This window comes from Oryx dammah, unplaced genomic scaffold, assembly GCF_014754425.2.
Source record: "Oryx dammah isolate SB20612 unplaced genomic scaffold, SCBI_Odam_1.1 HiC_scaffold_2, whole genome shotgun sequence".
Classification (NCBI taxonomy): domain Eukaryota; kingdom Metazoa; phylum Chordata; class Mammalia; order Artiodactyla; family Bovidae; genus Oryx; species Oryx dammah.
This window is the reverse complement of record NW_024070186.1, coordinates 127,068,705-127,087,625: the sequence shown is the minus strand read 5'-3', so window position 1 is coordinate 127,087,625 and position 18,921 is coordinate 127,068,705.

Here is an 18,921-nt window from a genome sequence, read left to right as displayed (position 1 = left end):
TCTCCCAAGCATAGACATGCTATTCCTCTCATCAAGAAATAAAGACCATCTAAGATGTGGGCTGACTTTGTAACTGCCTTAAGAATGCAGAAGAAATGATGCTGTTCCAGTTTAGGATCCAACCCTTCATAGGCCTGGCATCTTCTACATGGAGTTCTTGAAGCCCCAAACCACTACATAAGATATTTGTTTACTCTGATGAAGAGAGAAGGTCAGTACTCCCTAGCCATTCTGGTTAGACAGCAACTATGGGCATGGAGTTATGTTGGAGATTCCACCCCAGCAATGCCCGTGACAGAATGCAGCTTCATGAGTAATCATAGGCAGGTGGAGCCTAAAAACAGCCTGGTTAACCCCAGTCAATCCACAGAACTGTGAGAAATAATAAACTGTTACTGTTTTAGGCCACTAACTTTTGAAGTAGTTTGTTAAGCAGAAATTGGTAACTGAAAGAGTTACAAATAAATGAATTAAAGAAAAAAGGAGTAAATGAAAGATAAGAACCAAAACCTCTGTAAATGGAAGAAGAGTATATTACCTAGGATATTGCTGGGTGTATCATCACAAAATGTGTTACCCTTTTCTTCCACCTAGTACCTTTTGTGAAGCTTTACACTTATGATTGCCTGTGGGGACCAAATTCTTATGAAAATGTTCTACATCTCTGTGTTTGTTGAGATAAATGTGAACAAGAAAAAAAAAAAAGTGTTGTTATCTAGCCCCCAAGAGTTTAGATTAGAATAGCTTTTTCCTTTTCTCTTTTCAGGGCAATATCATGCTTATTACTTAAAAAAGAAAAAGAAAAAGAAAGAAAGAAAGAAAGAAAAAAGCCCTTTTGTGTTTTGTGTTGTTGTTCAGTCGCTAAGTTGTATCTGACTCTGTGACCCCATAGATTGCAGCATGCCAGGCTTCCTTGTCCTTTACCATATCCTGGAGTTTGCTCAGACTCATGTCCATTTGAGGTAGAAATTGCTAGGCAATCAGTGTAAGGCTCTGAGACCTTGTTTTCAATAAATATCTTACTCCATTAACCTAAAACTATAGCCTTTGTCCAAATGCCTGGAATGTGTCCTTGGTCTGATAAATTATCAGTTCTCAGATCCAGGAAAGGTCAGTAATTAACTTCTGTTCCATATGACTGAGGGAAAAACTGTAGGTGACCATTAATCTTTAGTCTATACATCTGGTCCATTGTAAAATGGCCAGGGGGGCATGAATAAGGGTGGTGACTTAATCCAAGGATCAAGAGAAGCCATAAAGATGTTAAGTTAAACATTTTGACCTTTAAACTGATTGGTGAAAAATGGCATATTTTAAGGACAGGAGCCAACCAAAAACGTGCATATTGGTAAGGATATAAACTGCTGTAAGATCAACCTTTGGGGGACTTTTACCCCCTCTTAATGTCTATGCTGAGAGCTTTGTACTTTCCTTCTCTTTAATAAATCCTGTTTGGTTGCTACTGTGAATGTTTGCATGAGTGTGAAGTTCAGTCTTCAGCTCCACGAACAAAACTTGGATTCTTGTTTCACACTGAGTCAGTGATGCTATCCAACCATCTCATCCTCTGTTGTCCCTTTCTCCCCCTGCCTTCAGTCTTATTTCTACCATATTGAAGTTATTATTATTATTTTTTAATGAGATGGGGTATCCTAAAGCAATGAGGAAAAGAGATGGGAAGTAAAACATAAGTTATGGAAGAAAAATGGTTCTCAGAAAACAGCTAAAACAAATCTAAAGATTTAATACTCTAAACTATCAAAATGTCATTGAAGGACTTCATAGCAACATGTGAATAAACTGAATAAAAAGTATGAAATAGACACAAAGTGATGGAGAAAGTTTATTTCAAAATAGAAGATCAGGTATAGCTTGGCTGAGGATTTTACATTTGTAATCGGTTGCATGGTGTCTTAGAATCTCAATGACTAGAGTATGTAAATGATAGAAATAAGGAAAATAAGAGAGAAATAGATAGACTTTATTGATACCAGTAAAAAAGCAATAATGAGGAATGATTTAACAAAATTCAAAGGTTTAAGATCACTTGAGAGCCTGAAACAGCAGATGGTAAATATAGTTCAATTCAGGCAAACATTAAAAAGAAAAAAGTTGCATAGCAATAGAGAGCTACAAAAGAAGGCTATGGAAACACATTTCAATGGACTAATCACCCAGTACACCAATCAGAAAATATTTGAAAACTTTTAACTGTCAGCTTAGTGCAAAGAAATAGTCTTCTAAGATTCAGGCCAGAAGAAAAAAGTGCTTTAGGTTTTCCGTCTTAACTGTCTGGAAGTGGGAATGAGGGAAAAAAAAAATATTTTGAAGTGAGAAAATATAAAGATACTTTAGGGAAAAAAAAGGATACTTTAGGAAACATGAGATTCTTAGACACAAACTTCAGGGGATTTAATTTTCTCCATAGAAATAAAAAAGCATTTCGGTAGGCATGCTAACTTATTTAATAGGGTACATTTTAGTACTGTATGTAAGAAAGTGTCTAGAAATAATCAAGAGAACATTTTTCCAAGTGGAAATGGATTTTGTAGTCTGTAAACTACCAGTTGTTTACACTGATAGTTTAAATGACAGAGGGGTATTCCTATACATTTATATGGCCAAATTGGCTGGAACATTTCAAGACATCTGTTTCCATATGGTTTCTGTATTTAGACAGGCCTTTCTTATATGGGAAGCTTAAGTGAAACTGTGAGGCCTTCACTCCCTTCCTGTTAATAGCAAAAATTTCTCTTTAGATTGTTCCTGCAGTTTCACAATTTTCTCAGGAACAGCTGAATTAGTCCCTCTATAGCAATTTCAGTATGTTTGAAAATCACTGTTTTTTTTTTCTTATTACCCACAACAATTATTCTGACAAAATGAAGCAGTTCATGCTTTTTCTTTACAGAAAAATTTGCACTAACAGACATGCTAGTTATGTGTTTCTGATTTAACCTGTGATGTCACAGTGTACTTGCATGTGGTGGTTTTGGACTGAACTCAAAATTACCATATCAGGAGTATCAAAGTGAGGTGCTTCCTGAGAGGTTTGAGTTGGCATTTCTGGCTTTCAGGTTGGGGAAAAAAGCCACAAGACAAAAACAATGGGTAGCAAGGAAGCAGATTCTCCTCAGAACCTCCAAAAGAAGTGCCTTAATACTTCTGACTTCAGAAAGTGAACCTCTCTGGATGTCCCTCAATGTGGAGAAACTTTTCATCTTTAACCTAGATGTTTTATCATCAGTGCTGTATAGATAGAGAAGTCTTGAGGCTACTGTAAAAATAAAACTGAAAACCAGAAGCAGGAGGCTTAAGTCCAAATCCTGAGAACATCAGAGAACTCCTGAATCCAGGGAACATTAATCGATAGGAACTCATCAAATGCCTCCATACCTACACTGAAACCAAGTACCACCCAAGGGCCAACAAGTTCCAGAGCAAGACATACCATGCAAATTCTCCAGCAACACAGGAACACACCCCTGAGCTTCAATATACAGGCAGCTCAAGTTACTCCAAAATCATAGACGTCTCATAACTCATTACTGGACACTTCATTGCACTCCAGAGAGAAGAAATCCAGCTCTATCCACCAGAACTCCGACACAAGCTTCCCTAACCAAGAAACCTTGACAAGCCACTGATACAACACCACCCACAGTGAGGAAACTCCATAATAAAGAGAACTCCACAAATTCCCAGAATACAGAAAGGCCACCCCAAACGCAGCAATATAACCAAGATGAAGAGATAGAGGAATACCCAGCAGGTAAAGGAACAGGATAAATGCCCATCAAACCAAACAAAAGAGGAAGAGATAGGGAATCTACCAGACAAAGAATTCCAAATAATGATAGTGAAAATGATCCAAAATCCTGAAATCAAAATGGAATCACAGATAAATAGCCTGGAGACAAGGATTGAAAAGATGCAAGAAAGGTTTAACAAGGACCTAGAAGAAATAAAAAAGAGTCAATATATAATGAATAATGCAATAAATGAGATCAGAAACACTCTGGAGGCAACAAATAATAGAATATTGGAGGCAGAAGATAGGATTAGTGAAATAGAAGATAGAAATAAATGAATCAGAGAGTAAAAAAGAAAAATGAATTTTAAAAAATGAGGACAATCTCAGAGACCTCCAGGACAATATGAAACACTCCAACATTCCAATTATAGGAGTCCCAGAAGAAGAAGACAAATAGAAAGACCATGAGAAAATACTTGAGGAGATAATAGTTGAAAACTTCCCTAAAATGGGGAAGGAAATAATCACTGAAGTCCAAGAAACCCAGAGAGTTCCAAACAGGATAAACCCAAGGCGAAACACCCCAAGACACATATTAATCAAATTGACAAAGATCAAACACAAAGACCAAATATTAAAAGCAGCAAGGGAAAAACAACAAATAATGCACAAGGGGATTCTCATAAGGATAACTGCAGATCTTTCAATAGAAACGCTTCAGGCCAGGAGGGAATGGCAAGACATACTTAAAGTGATGAAATAAAATAACCTACAGCCCATTACTGTACCCAGCAAGGATCTCATTCAAATATGAAGGAGAAATCAAAAGCTTTACAGACAAGCAAAAGCTGAGAGAATTCAGCACCACCAAACCAGCTCTCCAACAAATCCTAAAGGATATTCTCTAGACAGGAAACACAAAAAAGACGTATAAACCCAAACCCCAAACAATAAAGTAAATGGCAATGGGATCATCCCTATCAATAATTACCTTAAATGTAAATGGGTTGAATGCCCCAACCAAAAGGCAAAGACTGGGTGAATAGATACAAAAACAAAACCCCTACATATGCTGCCTACAAGAGACCCACCTCAAAACAAAGGACACATACTGACTGAAAGTGAAGGGTTGAAAAAAGATATTCCACACAAATAGAGACCAAAATAAAGCAGGAGTAGCAATACTCATATCAGGTGAAAAAGACTTTAAAACAAAGGCTGTGAAAAGAGACAAAGAAGGCCACTACATAATGATTAAAGGATGAATCCAAGAAGAAGATATAACAATTATAAATATATATGCACCCAACATAGGAGCACCGCAATATGTAAGACAAATGCTAACAAGTATAAAAGGGGAAATTAACAATAACACAATAATAGTGGGAGACTTTAATATCCCAGTCACACCTATGGATAGATCCACTAAACAGAAAATTAACAAAGAAACACAAACTTTAAATGATACAATAGACCAGTTAGACCTAATTGATATCTATAGAACATTTCACCCCAAAACAATGAATTTCACCTTTTTCTCAAGTGCTCACAGAATCTTCTCCAGGATAGATCACATCCTGGGCCATAAATCTAACCTTGATAAATTCAAAAAAATTGAAATCACTCCAAGCATCTTTTCTGACCATAATGCAGTAAGATTAGATCTCAATTACAGGAGAAAAACTATTAAAAATTCCAACATATGGAAGCTGAACAACATGCTTCTGAATAACCAACAAATCACAGAAGAAATCAAAAAAGAAATCAAAATATGCATAGAAACAAATGAAAACACAACAACCCAAAACCTGTGGGACACTATAAAAGCAGTGCTAAGGGGAAAATTCATAGCATTACAGGCATACCTCAAGAAACAAGAAAAAAGTCAAATAAATAACCTAACTCTACACCTAAAGCAACTAGAAAAGGAAGAAATGGAGAACCCCAAGGTTAGGAGAAGAAAAGAAATCTTAAAAATTAGGGCGGAAATAAATGCAAAAGAAACAAAAGAGACCATAGCAAAAATCAACAAAGCCAAAAGCTGGTTCTTTGAAAGGATAAATAAAATTGACAGACCATTAGCCAGACTCATCAAGAAACAAAGGGACAAAAATCAAATCAATAAAATTAGAAATGAAAATGGAGAGATCACAACAGACAACACAGAAATACAAAGGATCATAAGAGACTACTATCAGCAATTATATGCCAATAAAATGCACAATGTGGAAGAAATGGACAAATTCTTAGAAAAGTACAACTTCCTGAAACTGAACCAGGAAGAAATAGAAAATCTTAACAGACCCATCACAAGCATGGAAATTCAAACTGTAATCAGAAATCTTCCAGCAAACAAAAGCCCAGGTCCAGATGGCTTCACAGCTGAATTCTACCAAAAATTTTGAGAAGAGCTAACACCTATCCTACTGAAACTCTTCCAGAAAATTGCAGAGGAAGGTAAACTTTCAAACTCATTCTATGAGGCCACCATCACCCTAATACCAAAACCTGACAAAGATGTCACAAAAAAGAAAACTACAGGCCAATATTACTGATGAACATAGATGCAAAACTCCTCAACAAAATTCTAGCAATCAGAATCCAACAACACATTAAAGAGATCATACACCATGACCAAGTGGGCTTTATCCCAGGGATGCAAGGATTCTTCACTATCCACAAATCAATCAATGTAATTCACCACATTAACAAATTGAAAAATAAAAGCCATATGATTATCTCAATAGATGCAGAGAAGGCCTTTGACAAAATTCAACATCCATTTATGATAAAAAAACTCTCCAGAAAGCAGCAATAGAAGGAACATACCTCAACATAATAAAAGCTATATATGACAAACCCACAGCAAACATTCTCCTCAATGGTGAAAAATTGAAAGCATTTCCCCTAAAGTCTGGAAGAAGACAAGGGTGCCCACTTTCATCGCTAGTATTCAACATAGTTCTGGAAGTTCTGGCCACAGCAATCAGAGCAGAAAAAGAAATAAAAGGAATCCAAATTGGAAAAGAAGAAGTAAAACTCTCACTGTTTGCAGGTGACATGATACTCTACATAGAAAACCCTAAAGACTCCACCAGAAAATTACTAAAGCTAATCAATGAATATAGTAAAGTTGCAGGATATAAAACCAACACACAGAAATCCCTTGCATTCCTATACACTAATAATGAGAAAGTAGAAAAAGAAATTAAGGAAACAATTCCATTCACCATTGCAATGAAAAGAATAAAATACTTAGGAATATACCTACCTAAAGAAACTAAAGACCTATATATAGAAAACTATAAAACACTGATGAAAGAAATCAAAGAGGACACTAATAGATGGAGAAAGATACCATATTCATGGATCAGAAGAATCAATATAGTGAAAATGAGTATACTACCCAAAGCAATCTACAGATTCAATGCAATTCCTATCAAGCTACCAGCGGTATTTTTCACAGAACTAGAACAAATAGTTTCAAGATTTGTGTGGAAATACAAAAAACCTTGAATAGCCAAAGCAATCTTGAGAAAGACGAATGGAACTGGAGGAATCAACTTGCCTGACTTCCGGCTCTACTACAAAGCCACAGTCATCAAGACAGTATGGTACTGGAACAAAGACAGAAATATAGATCAATGGAACAAAATAGAAAGCCCAGAGATATATCTACACATCTATGGACACCTTATCTTTGACAAAGGAGGCAAGAATATACAATGGATTAAAGACAATCTCTTTAACAATGGTGCTGGCAAAACTGGTCAACCACTTGTAAAAGAATGAAACTAGATCACTTTCTAACACCATACACAAAAATAAACTTAAAATGGATTAAAGATCTAAATGTAAGACCAGAAACTATAAAACTCCTAGAGGAGAACATAGGCAAAACACTCTCTGACATAAATCACAGCAGGATCCTCTATGATCCACCTCGCAGAATATTGGAAATAAAAGCAAAAATAAACAAATGGGATCTAATTAAAATTAAAAGCTTCTGCACAACAAAGGAAACTATAAGCAAGGTGAAAAGACAGCCTTCAGAATGGTAGAAAATAATAGCAAATGAAGCAACAGACAAACAACTAATCTCAAAAATATGCAAGCAACTCCTGCAGCTCAATTCCAGAAAAATAAACGACCCAATCAAAAAATGGGCCAAAGAACTAATTAGACATTTCTCCAAAGAAGACATACAGATGGCTAACAAACACATGAAAATATGCTCAACATCACTTATTATCAGAGAAGTGCAAATCAAAACCACAATGAGGTACCATTTCACACCAGTCAGAATGCCAGCGATCCAAAAGTCTATGAGCAATAAATGCTGGAGAGGGTGTAGAGAAAAGAGAACCCTCTTACACTGTTGGTGGGAATGCAACTATGCAACTACAGCCACTATGGAGAACAGTGTGGAGATTCCTTAAAAAAGTGGAAATAGAACTGCCTTATGACCCAGCAATTCCACTGCTGGGCATAAACACAGAGGAAACCAGAATTGAAAGAGACACATGTACCCCAGTGTTCATCGCAGCACTGTTTATAATAGCCAGGACATGGAAACAACCTAGATGTCCATCAGCAGATGAATGGATAAGAAAGCAGTGGTACATATACACAATGGAGTATTACTCAGCCGTTAAAAAGAATACATTTGAATCAGTTCTAATGAGGTGGATGAAACTGGAGCCTATTATACAGAGTGAAGTAAGCCAGAAAGAAAAACATCAATACAGTATATTAACACATATATATGGAATTTAGAAAGATGGTAATGATAACCCTCTATGTGAGATAGCAAAAGAGACACAGGTGTATAGAACGGACTTTTAGACTCTGTGGGAGAGGGAGATGGTGGGATGATTTGGGAGAATGGCATTGAAACATGTATACTATCAGGAAAGAAACAAATTGCCAGTCTATGTTTGATACAGGATACAGGATGCTTGGGGCTGGTGCATGGGGATGATCCAGAGAGATGATATGGGGTGGGAGGTGGGAGGAGGGTTCAGGATTGGGAACTCATGTACACCCATGGTGGATTCATGTCAATGTATGGCAAAACCAATACAGTATTGTAAAGCAAAATAAAGTAAAAATTAAAATAAAAAAAATTACCATATCAGGAATATGTAGAACAAGACATGGTGGGCGAAGATAAGTAAAGACATGTCTCGGGAATGAAAGATTTTAAGCCAGAAAAACTTTAAATGGGTATCTATAAGGATATGTCTCAGATATTAAAAAATACAATAGTCACTGAAATACATTACAGATGTTTAAAATGGCCACATGTTTCAGAGATGAAAGCTGATGGTCTCCAGAGAACTCTAAACTGATTCTTCTTTTTTAAAAAAATTATTTTGGAGAGAGTTTAATTGCCACTGGAGATATTTTCCAGAGAAGGCAATTGGCAACCCACTCCAGTACTCTTGCCTGGAAAATCCCATGGACGGAGCAGCCTGGTGGGCTGCAGTCCATAGGGTCGCGAAGAGTCGGACACGACTGAAGCGATTTAGCAGCAGCAGCAGCAGCAGCAGGAGGTATTTTCAAGTTAAGAAGATAAGAGGTTGACTTTTTAAACTTCAAAATGAACTTCACTGCTATAACTGACTATTTTTTCCAATATGAAGAACTGTAAGTTTTCACAATGAAATCATAAACTTTTAGTGAACATTGACTCTCTGCTTTATGTCTCATCCATCTGCCACAGAGGCATATTCTAGGTGCCATGCTGATAACAGTTAGCATTCATACCATGTGCAGTTTTAAATTTATTACTCATAAGAAAAACTGAAACAATATAGATATGTTTTAAAACTTATTCTTGTCTAATCAAAAATAAAGATGGTCAATAACAAGAAATCTAATTTTAAATGTCTAAACAAGATATATTTGGATTGCAAAATAGAGATTATTTACTTAATCAAACTTCTTGCTGAATTTCTCCTTCCTTCAGTTGGCATGTTGGCACAGGTAAACCTTGGTTTCCTCATTAAAAAGACTGTGTACCATGACTTCACTAAAGGCAGGATTTCTATCATTTATTTATTTATGTTTTCATCCTCTGTGCCCAGAACAGCCTTTGCAGATGGCAGGCCAGCAAATATTTGTAGAAGAAATACATAAATTTTAATTTAGTACTTAATGGCAACAAATTAAAGATAAATAACCAAAAAGTAAAATTCCACTAAAAATTTTATATATATTTTACTTTGTGAGGGCAGAGAAAGAGTCACAAAGTCAGAAGATTCTAGGCAGCTATATTTTTTAAAAGAGTCACTGAGTTGGTAGAGTAGCAGAAAGATATATTTAGAAGTAGACTTAAAATATGAGAGTTCATGACATAGTATTTATTAAGGAACACACTTCACATATGGGAATTGACTTTTTGCCCTATTATAACTTGCCTTGCACCTCCTTTATATAGAACAAACAAAAATCCTTTTGTACATGACATTGTGGCAGGGTTTCTCAATTTGATTCTATGATGTAGTTATAAAAAAAGGCTTTTAGTAGTTTCGTAAACTTGGCATCAACAGTGCATTATATTTCTGAAAGCTTATTCTTGATTTTTGTTGTTGTTGTTCCTTATTTGATCATACGCTTTGCAGCCATCCATTGCTTTCTTCATGGACAACGATCCTTGTGCTCTCTTTGCCTAATTGTAGAAATCCCTGGAGAAGGAAATGGTAACCCACTCCAGTATTATCTGGAGAATCCCACAGTCAGAGGAGCCTGGCAGGCTACAGTCCTTAGGGTCACAGAGTCAGACAGAACTGAAGTGACTTACCACACACGCATGCACACAGAAATATCTTGCTGCCCAACAAATTATCTTTTCCTGTTCTTCCAAAGTAAGTTTGTTGCTGGGCAGGTGTCTGCCCAGGTAGAGATCATATTTCTCAGACTCCTTTACAGCTAGATATGGTCTTACATTTTCACTAATGCAATGTAGCCAGAAGTAACAGTGACACTTTTAGCTATGGGTCTTAAAATACTGGACATGTGAATTCTTTATACTTTCCTTTTCCAATGAGCATGCTCTTCTGAGATTAACCTATGGCTATAAAGATAAGAATGACAATTTAAGTGATGGTGGAATCACAATGTAAGGAACTTATTTTTCTGATGACTTGGTAGGGCACTGTTGCCTAGTCGTTTGGACCACTTACTTGGATCTGCTATGTAAGAGAAAATTAGATTTGTATTTTTAAACCTCTAACTTTTGGAGGATGTTTGTTACACAGATTATTTGCAATGGTTGCAATTTACCCTAGTCCAGAATGAAAGTGAGCTATATATAGCTTATTATTTTAGATGCTGGCATTTCACTTTTGAAATAAAATCGATACATCTAGTTTTACCTTCTTGTAGATACATCAAATTACAGGTGATATGTTCACCTTTATCTTCACTTGGTTTGGTAGTAGAAGCTATATAAATCAAGTATGCAGATTTCATAATTTCTGGCCAAGGGGGTTATCTTCCAAAATGAATTAAGATCAGGACTTTTGTTTGGCATAAGATATTATTCCATGTTTTATATTACTTTTTAAAAATTGAAATATAAGTGACTTACAATATTGTGTTCATTTCAGGGGTGTAGCAGAGTGGTTTGGTTTTTGTTTTGGTAATTATATTCTATTATAGTATATTGCAAGGTATTTGGTACAATTCCCTGTAGTAGTAGAGTTAGTAGCTCAATTGTGTCTGACTCTTTGGACTGCAAGGAGATCCAACCAGTCCTGGGTGTTCATTGGAAGGACTGATGTTGAGGCTTAAACTCCAATACTTTGGCCACCTGATGTGAAGAGCTGACTCATTTGAAAAGACCCTGATGCTGGGGAAGATTGAAGGCAGGAAGAGAAGGGGATGACAGAGGATGAGATGGTTGGATGGCATCACCGACTTGATGGACATGGGTTTGAGTAAACTCTGGGAGTTGGTGACGGACAGGGAGGCCTGGCATGCTGTGGTTCATGGCGTCTCAAAGAGTTAGACATGGCTAAGTGACTGAACTGAACTGAAATTTGTGACCCGACGGACTATAGCCTGCCAGGATCCTCGTCCATGGGATTGTCCAGGCAAGAATACTGGCATGGGTTGCCATTTCCTCCTCCAGGGAGTATCTTCCTGACCCAGGGATCAAACCTGTATCTTCCACATTGCAGGCAGATTCCTTAGCATCTGAGCCACCAAGGAAGCCCACAATTCCCTGTGCTATACAATAAATCTTTGCTCCTCACCTATTCCATATATAATATTAATAGTTTGTATCTGTTAACCCCATGCTCCTGATTTGTCCTTCTCCCCTCCCCTGTATCATCTGGTAACCATAGGTTTGTTTTATATGTCTGTGAGTCTGTTTCCATTTTGTATATAGAGGTATTTGTATTACTTTTCAGATTCCACATTTTAATACTATTTTTTATGCAAAATTCAGGTGCTATTTAGTATAATTTTGTGTGGTTTGACAGGTACCATTAAGATGTAATTGTCTTTAATAAAGCTCATTTACTGTTGTGTCTTTGCTTTTAATTGAGCAAAGGGCTAGAATGGTTGAATAATAAAAAGTTGAAGAGATCTAATCTTTGGTTGAATAATCTAATGGACATAAATATAATAAATAATATAGGAAGTAACAAAATGAAACGAAATCTGACATCTTTCTTGATTGATGCATATTAAGAATTGTTGAAAAATACTAGAAATACATAAAACATTTTTCTATAAAAACTTCCAAAAATCTGAAGCTTAGTACTTTCCTGGAGAATCCCAGGGACGGGGGAGTCTGGTGGGGTGCCGTCTATGGGGTTATACAGTGTTGGACACGACTGAAGCGACTTAGCAGCAGCAGCAGCAGAAGCAGCAGCAGCAGTACTTCTGAGCATAAACCTATTAAAATATCACAAGAAATGTAATCAGTATCTTGTAGAAACTAGCAAGGACAATTTCACTGCTGAGTAGAATATCTATGACCTGGAAAACAATTTAAGGACTTTAAAAATTTGACTCTGAACAGTTCTTTTAATAAGTTCAGGTAAATTGGAAATCAAATATACAATATGGTTCTTACTTTACCTCTATATCCTGTCTGCAATGCATGAAAAATCAAAATGATATTTGCAATAATACAACATAAGCCAATCTGTGAAATTTAATGTCCCAAAGAAGACTCAGCATGCCTGAACAAGAGTACAATGAAGAAAAAGTTATTAAAATTATGAAACTTATGACCATTAAGTTATTTATGTTGTATATATTTGCTGCATCTTTTTATAAACCTTTAAGCAATCTAAGAAAATAATTTTCTGGGAAATGACTGAGATAACCAGAGATAAGAAATTAAAATGAATTATTTGGCAGCCACTGTATAGTAACATTAGATTCAATTCTACTGTCGAAATTGCTTCTGTATTGTATGCAGTTAGAAAACACTTTCTCAAGTGATCAACATCATTTCCAAAAATGTAGTTATGGATAATATACATAGTTACAAATCATCATGGACTTCCTTTAAGAATCAATCCAAGGAGAAGTATTCAGACAAATAGATACCTTTTAGTAAGTCAAGTTCCTGCTGTGAAATTCAAGGCAATCATAAGAGATAAACATAAAGCATCCAGGCATAATACAAATAAATATGTCCTATAAAACTGGAAATTTGCAGAGTTCTAAATCCTCAGGAATCCGCAGGATGTCCACAAAAGCATTTAGAGGACAAGATTTTCAAAGCTAATGTAAAATTTGATTCATTATCTTTTTGTAATTTAGTATTTCCTCTTAAAAGAATTCTAAATAGAGGGTGGCTAGAATAGCTGAATTAATCTAAACTTCTTTTCCATCAAAAGTTCATTACAAGTGCCCTTGGCTCTGTTCTCATCTCCTTCATCCCTGAACATCTCTCCTGCATGACTTCAAAGAGAACTCTCCACACAGGAGACAGGATAGGGAGGCAAGAGAATGTGAACAGGGCCACCTCTGTTAAAAGAGAGGCTTAATTAAGTACATATTTGAAGAGTGCCTTTGACATGAAAAGCAGTAAGAAAATTCAGTACTATTAACACTGAGCTAGAAGTGCTTGGTCCTGGGAACAAAGTCTTATAGAGATTAAGAAAAAAGTTTATATTCTCCTCCTTCAGGCAAGCAGTTTTCAATGGGATTCTTTATTGATCTGTCATTCTAAGAGAGTCCGTAAATCTAGCATCTGCATATTGATTGTTGGTTTGTATGGAGAAAGAAGAGTCAGAGAGCAAGACATACATCTTCCTGAAATCTGAATGAAACTGCAGCATGTGTGCTTTAAATGTGCACTCATTTCTTTGCAAAAGGATTTATAATATATGTGAAACTTAAAGGAAAACAGTTTGTCTTTATAATAAAAGGAGGATCTTTATTTTCATTTGGTACTCAATAGAAACTTAACTGGCATGTTTTATTATCAAAATGATCAATATGAATGTAGCAACATATGAAAATTGGAAGTATCAACTGAGGCACCATGATTCCACAGATTTAAAATTCTAACGTGAAATGCCAGATCAAAATGCACTTAACCCGAGAAAAAATAACTGGTTAGAAGGCTTTAGTAGGCTTCCCAGGTGGCTCAACGGTAAAAAAAAGAAAATCCACCTGCAAATGCAGGAGCTGCAGGGGACATGTGTTCAATCCCTGGGTTGGGAAGATCCCCTGGAGAAGGAAATGGCAACCCATTCCAGTAATCTTTCCTGGAGGATCCCATGGACAAAGGAGCCTGGTGGGCTGCAGTCTACAGGATTTCAAAGAGTCAGACATGACTTAGCACTAAACTACTATCACTGCCAGAAGGCTTCAGTACTCCAAATGAAAGGACTAAGAAACAAAGTGAAATATGGGAAGAATATCTGTGCTGAGATTTCTAATAACATTGCACTCTAAGTCCCATCATGCATCCCAAGGGTGTGGAGAGGGAGTCACTGCTTCACTACCTGGAACCTAGAAATGGAGTCTTCAATGGGAGCATTTGGAGAGCTTAGAATATGTTCCCATAATTCTGGGTACTCTTTGTCCTGCTGACAAATGCCCTGACATTCTCTGGGCAAGATCATTACCATCTGAGGTGGCAGGGTCAAGAGAAAGACGAGGGCTCACTTGTGAAATAACTATTTTTGTTAGTAGAAGGGCAAAATTCATGAACTTTTCCTGTAGAAGAAGTGTTGATGAAAATAGAATGCCATCCTGAATCCATTTTAAATTCTGTCCAGCAGGGTGTCCAGGATAAACAACAGGATTCTAAAAGATAGTTTACATACTAGGTAGACTGTTTGAAGGATTTCAATGAGAGAGAAGCAGGCCTCTAAAGAAGAGATGCTAAACAGACGTTAACAAAGGAGTCTAGCCTTCAGAGAGTCCTCAAAAGCTTTAAAAATCTGCCAGGTCAAGTTCCTGCAATGTTATCTTGTGATAGGGCTTGTCCAAGTAAGGACTTCTCTTCCACCTCTTCCTTTAATTTAGGAGTGGTATTTACAGGAACAGATGAGTGAAAGAGAAGATGAGTGAGATAGGGAGATCCATTCCTTGTACCCTCTACACTTGAAACCCAGGTACAGCCAGACCCTGTAACAGTGGAGAAGACCATATGGTAAATCAAAGTTTTGATTACTGGGGACCAAACACTGCAATTTCTGAAACAAGACTGTGTTTGTGATGTGAACTGATTATAGAATTCAATTATCTCAAACTGACAAATGGGCCATTGGATCTTCAAATGTTTCATCTAATATCAAGTGAAAACTACTAATAGAAAAGAAATAAGTGGGACGCAAAATTAAAGTTTTGTTTTCAGTTTGCCACATATGATGTGCTTACTAAATAGCAGCCATAAGCTTAAAATGAAAAAATTTCAAACAAACTACAGCTAAGAAGAAACTGATTAAAAATGAGACATATTTGCTGTTTTGCTATTTTGCTGTTTTTTTCAAATTAATCACCATTTGACACAACCTTATTATTCTTTAAAGTTAAAATGCAAATTTAAACTCAAATGGAAACTAACTGAATAAAATATTCACCAAGACTTTCTGCCTTATCTTAAAAGATATTAAGCCAAAAATTCACCTTTGTATAATTATACCTAGAAGGCCAATTATTCAATGTCATACTAATAATTTAAAGACAGATGATGATGTCAACATAGTAACTATATTAAATTTTCTTAGTTTGTTAGAAACATAAACATATATATATTAGACAAACGTATAATGTGGGGACCTGGCAGTTGTACTCTAATGGCTCAAGTAGAAAATAAACATTGTATGGAAGGTTGACTAGATGGCCCACTTAAAGGCTTTCAGTCTGTTTATCTGAGCCTTCAATACGAATGAGACATCTGTTCACGGCAATCTAAATAGGTATTAGCTCAGTCATGTTTTGGTTTTGAACTAAGTAAACTGAAATTTCTCTGCTCTGATCTGTCAAAGATTGACTTTTAAAAATTTTCTTGAATGGATTTAATTTATTAAAATCAATTTAGGCAATAGCACTTTGATTCTATTAATTATCTGCCTCACCAGTAGAAAACTGAATTTCTATCCTCTGCTTTACAGAGGATAGCCTAGGACAAAAGATGATGCTATTACAAGGTAGCGAGGAGACAGATAAGGCTTGAGCTGCAAAGAATACTTTCAAAAAAGTGGTTCTGCGCAGTCTTCAGTTAGTAAAGTCTGTGCAAATAGTTATTTATGAAACTTGTATTATTTTCTTTCTGAAGAAGTTATTTTAAGGATTGATCTAGAACTGAGAAAAATGACAGATGAATCAGTTTTGACTCTGTCAGTTTCTATTCACACTGTCCAGATCAGACTTTCATCTTTCAACAGGATTTTGACAATACCACCTTTCCCCCTTATACCACTTACTTCATTGTTGCTCTCCTCTCATGGATTATGTTGATAGATTACCTTTTAATAAAAAGCTGTTAACATTTCCCCTTTGTTTAAAATAAATTGTTCATCTCCCATTTCCTAAAGGAGTGTTTCTCAATGGATATTTTTAGCCTCAGCACAAAAGATATATGGCATTCATAGGAGGGACAAACAAGCTTGGGTATAGTTAGCTTCAATCTCATTAGCTATTTGCTCTGTTTTCTTCCTTTTTTGCTACTCACTCAAAAAGTCATATTGAAATGCAAGGGACTGAAAGGGATTGTAGAAGGATAAACTTCTTTTATTAAATAGAATGATTTGTAACTTCAATTCATTGCTATTATTAACCAATTACTGACACAATAATGTATCAAAACCCTACAATTAAAAACCTATTGAACTGTAGGATAAATCCAAACTGCTCAATTTGGTATCCATAGATTGAGCAAATATTTTCTGCTTCTGCCTCAGCCATAGCTGTCTCAGACAGGGAAATAATACAAATTACACTGATGGGGAGAATTTTCCAGGATGGAGGAACATATAAGGACAGGAGAGGCTAGAGAAAAACAGACTTTACGAACTTCAGTTTACCTGATACTAGTCCTGGATCCATGAATTTTCTCATGCAATTTTAGTACTATCTTAATAGGCACTGTTATATTATTAGCAGTCAGCTCTTTAGTTTACCATTTTGATGAAATAATAGAAGTTAAATTACATATCTAGGACATAATAAATCATTAAACTTCTTAATCTGGAGATTAGAGCTTCATAATTAAAATTTCATAATCCTACATTTTTTACAAACATTATGTGAACTTTTAGAATGGCAGAAAGTCACAATCAAATAGCTATATTGTAGTTATTAATATTACATTTGATTACCTTATATATTCTCATTAAAAACCCTATACCTTTGAGATTTACAAAAATAACATTAATTATTGCATCTGTAGGTAGGGTAATTCATCAGATCAGATAGTTGGTGAATTACTCTCTAAAATAATTTATTTTTTTATCATTCTGTTCTAATTGAATGAGTAGAATTTTCCATTTTAGCAAAATATTTTACTCTGCTAAGGATACAGTGAAACTAGAAGATCCTGTATACAAACTTCTAAATTATAATTTCAAAAAGTTCACATCCTTAACTTTCATATACACATCTTTTTGATACAGATTTTCCATCCTAGATTTAATTTTCTTTCTAAGATCTCATTTGACAATTATATGTCTCCTTGAATGTATATTATTATGATTTTTTATCTTCATAACTAAATTATGGTTTCTTTCGAGAAAGGATTATGTATTCTGTCTCTGTGTTCCAAATACATAGCAGAGTGCTTTGGAGAAAAAAAGGCAAATATAGTTTAGTTGCAACTAAGTATGAGCAAAAAATCTACAGGATTTTTTAAAATAACTCAACATCATTGTTGCATAATGAGAATTCTTATTTTAATTTTCCTATTTCATCTTTCCATTTCTACACTCATAAGTATTATTAACTTATTTATTCATGCATTCACTCATTCATTCACACATTCTGCTAGGTGTTGCTGATGACTAAGAAAGTCTATGTGTTCTAGGGACTTACGAGCCAATTGGAAAAAAAAAAAATATATATATATATATACAAGTATATTCTACAGTTACTTAAGATGAAGAATGGTTTCTAGGTTTAGTGAAAAAATAATGGAGGAGAGTATAATAATTACATTGTAAATTACAGTAAACTGGAGTCTCAGGCTTCTAACGTTTATTCTGCATGATTGCAAGGAGATCCAACCAGTCCATTCTGAAGGAGATCAACTCTGGGATTTCTTTGGAAGGAATGATGCTAAGGCTGAAACTCCAGTACTTTGGCCACCTCATGCGAAGTGTTGACTCATTGGAAAAGACTCTGATGCTGGGAGGGATTGGGGCCAGGAGGAGAAGGGGACGAACGAGGATAAGATGGCTGGATGGCATCACTGACTCGATGGGCGTGAGTCTGAGTGAACTCCAGGAGATGGTGATGGACAGGGAGGCCTGGCGTGCTGCGATTCATGGGGTCACAAAGAGTCGGACACGACTGGGCGACTGAACTGAACTGAACTGAACTATAGAGATAAGATATCTTATTTCAAGGTACTTCTCGTAACCAGAGTTTACAAAAGTCTTGGATGGTGTACAACATGGACCTATTAAAGGATGAGTTTAGATCTTTTCTTGTGGCTTCCTTCAGCCTATAAATAATTCTGTCGCAGG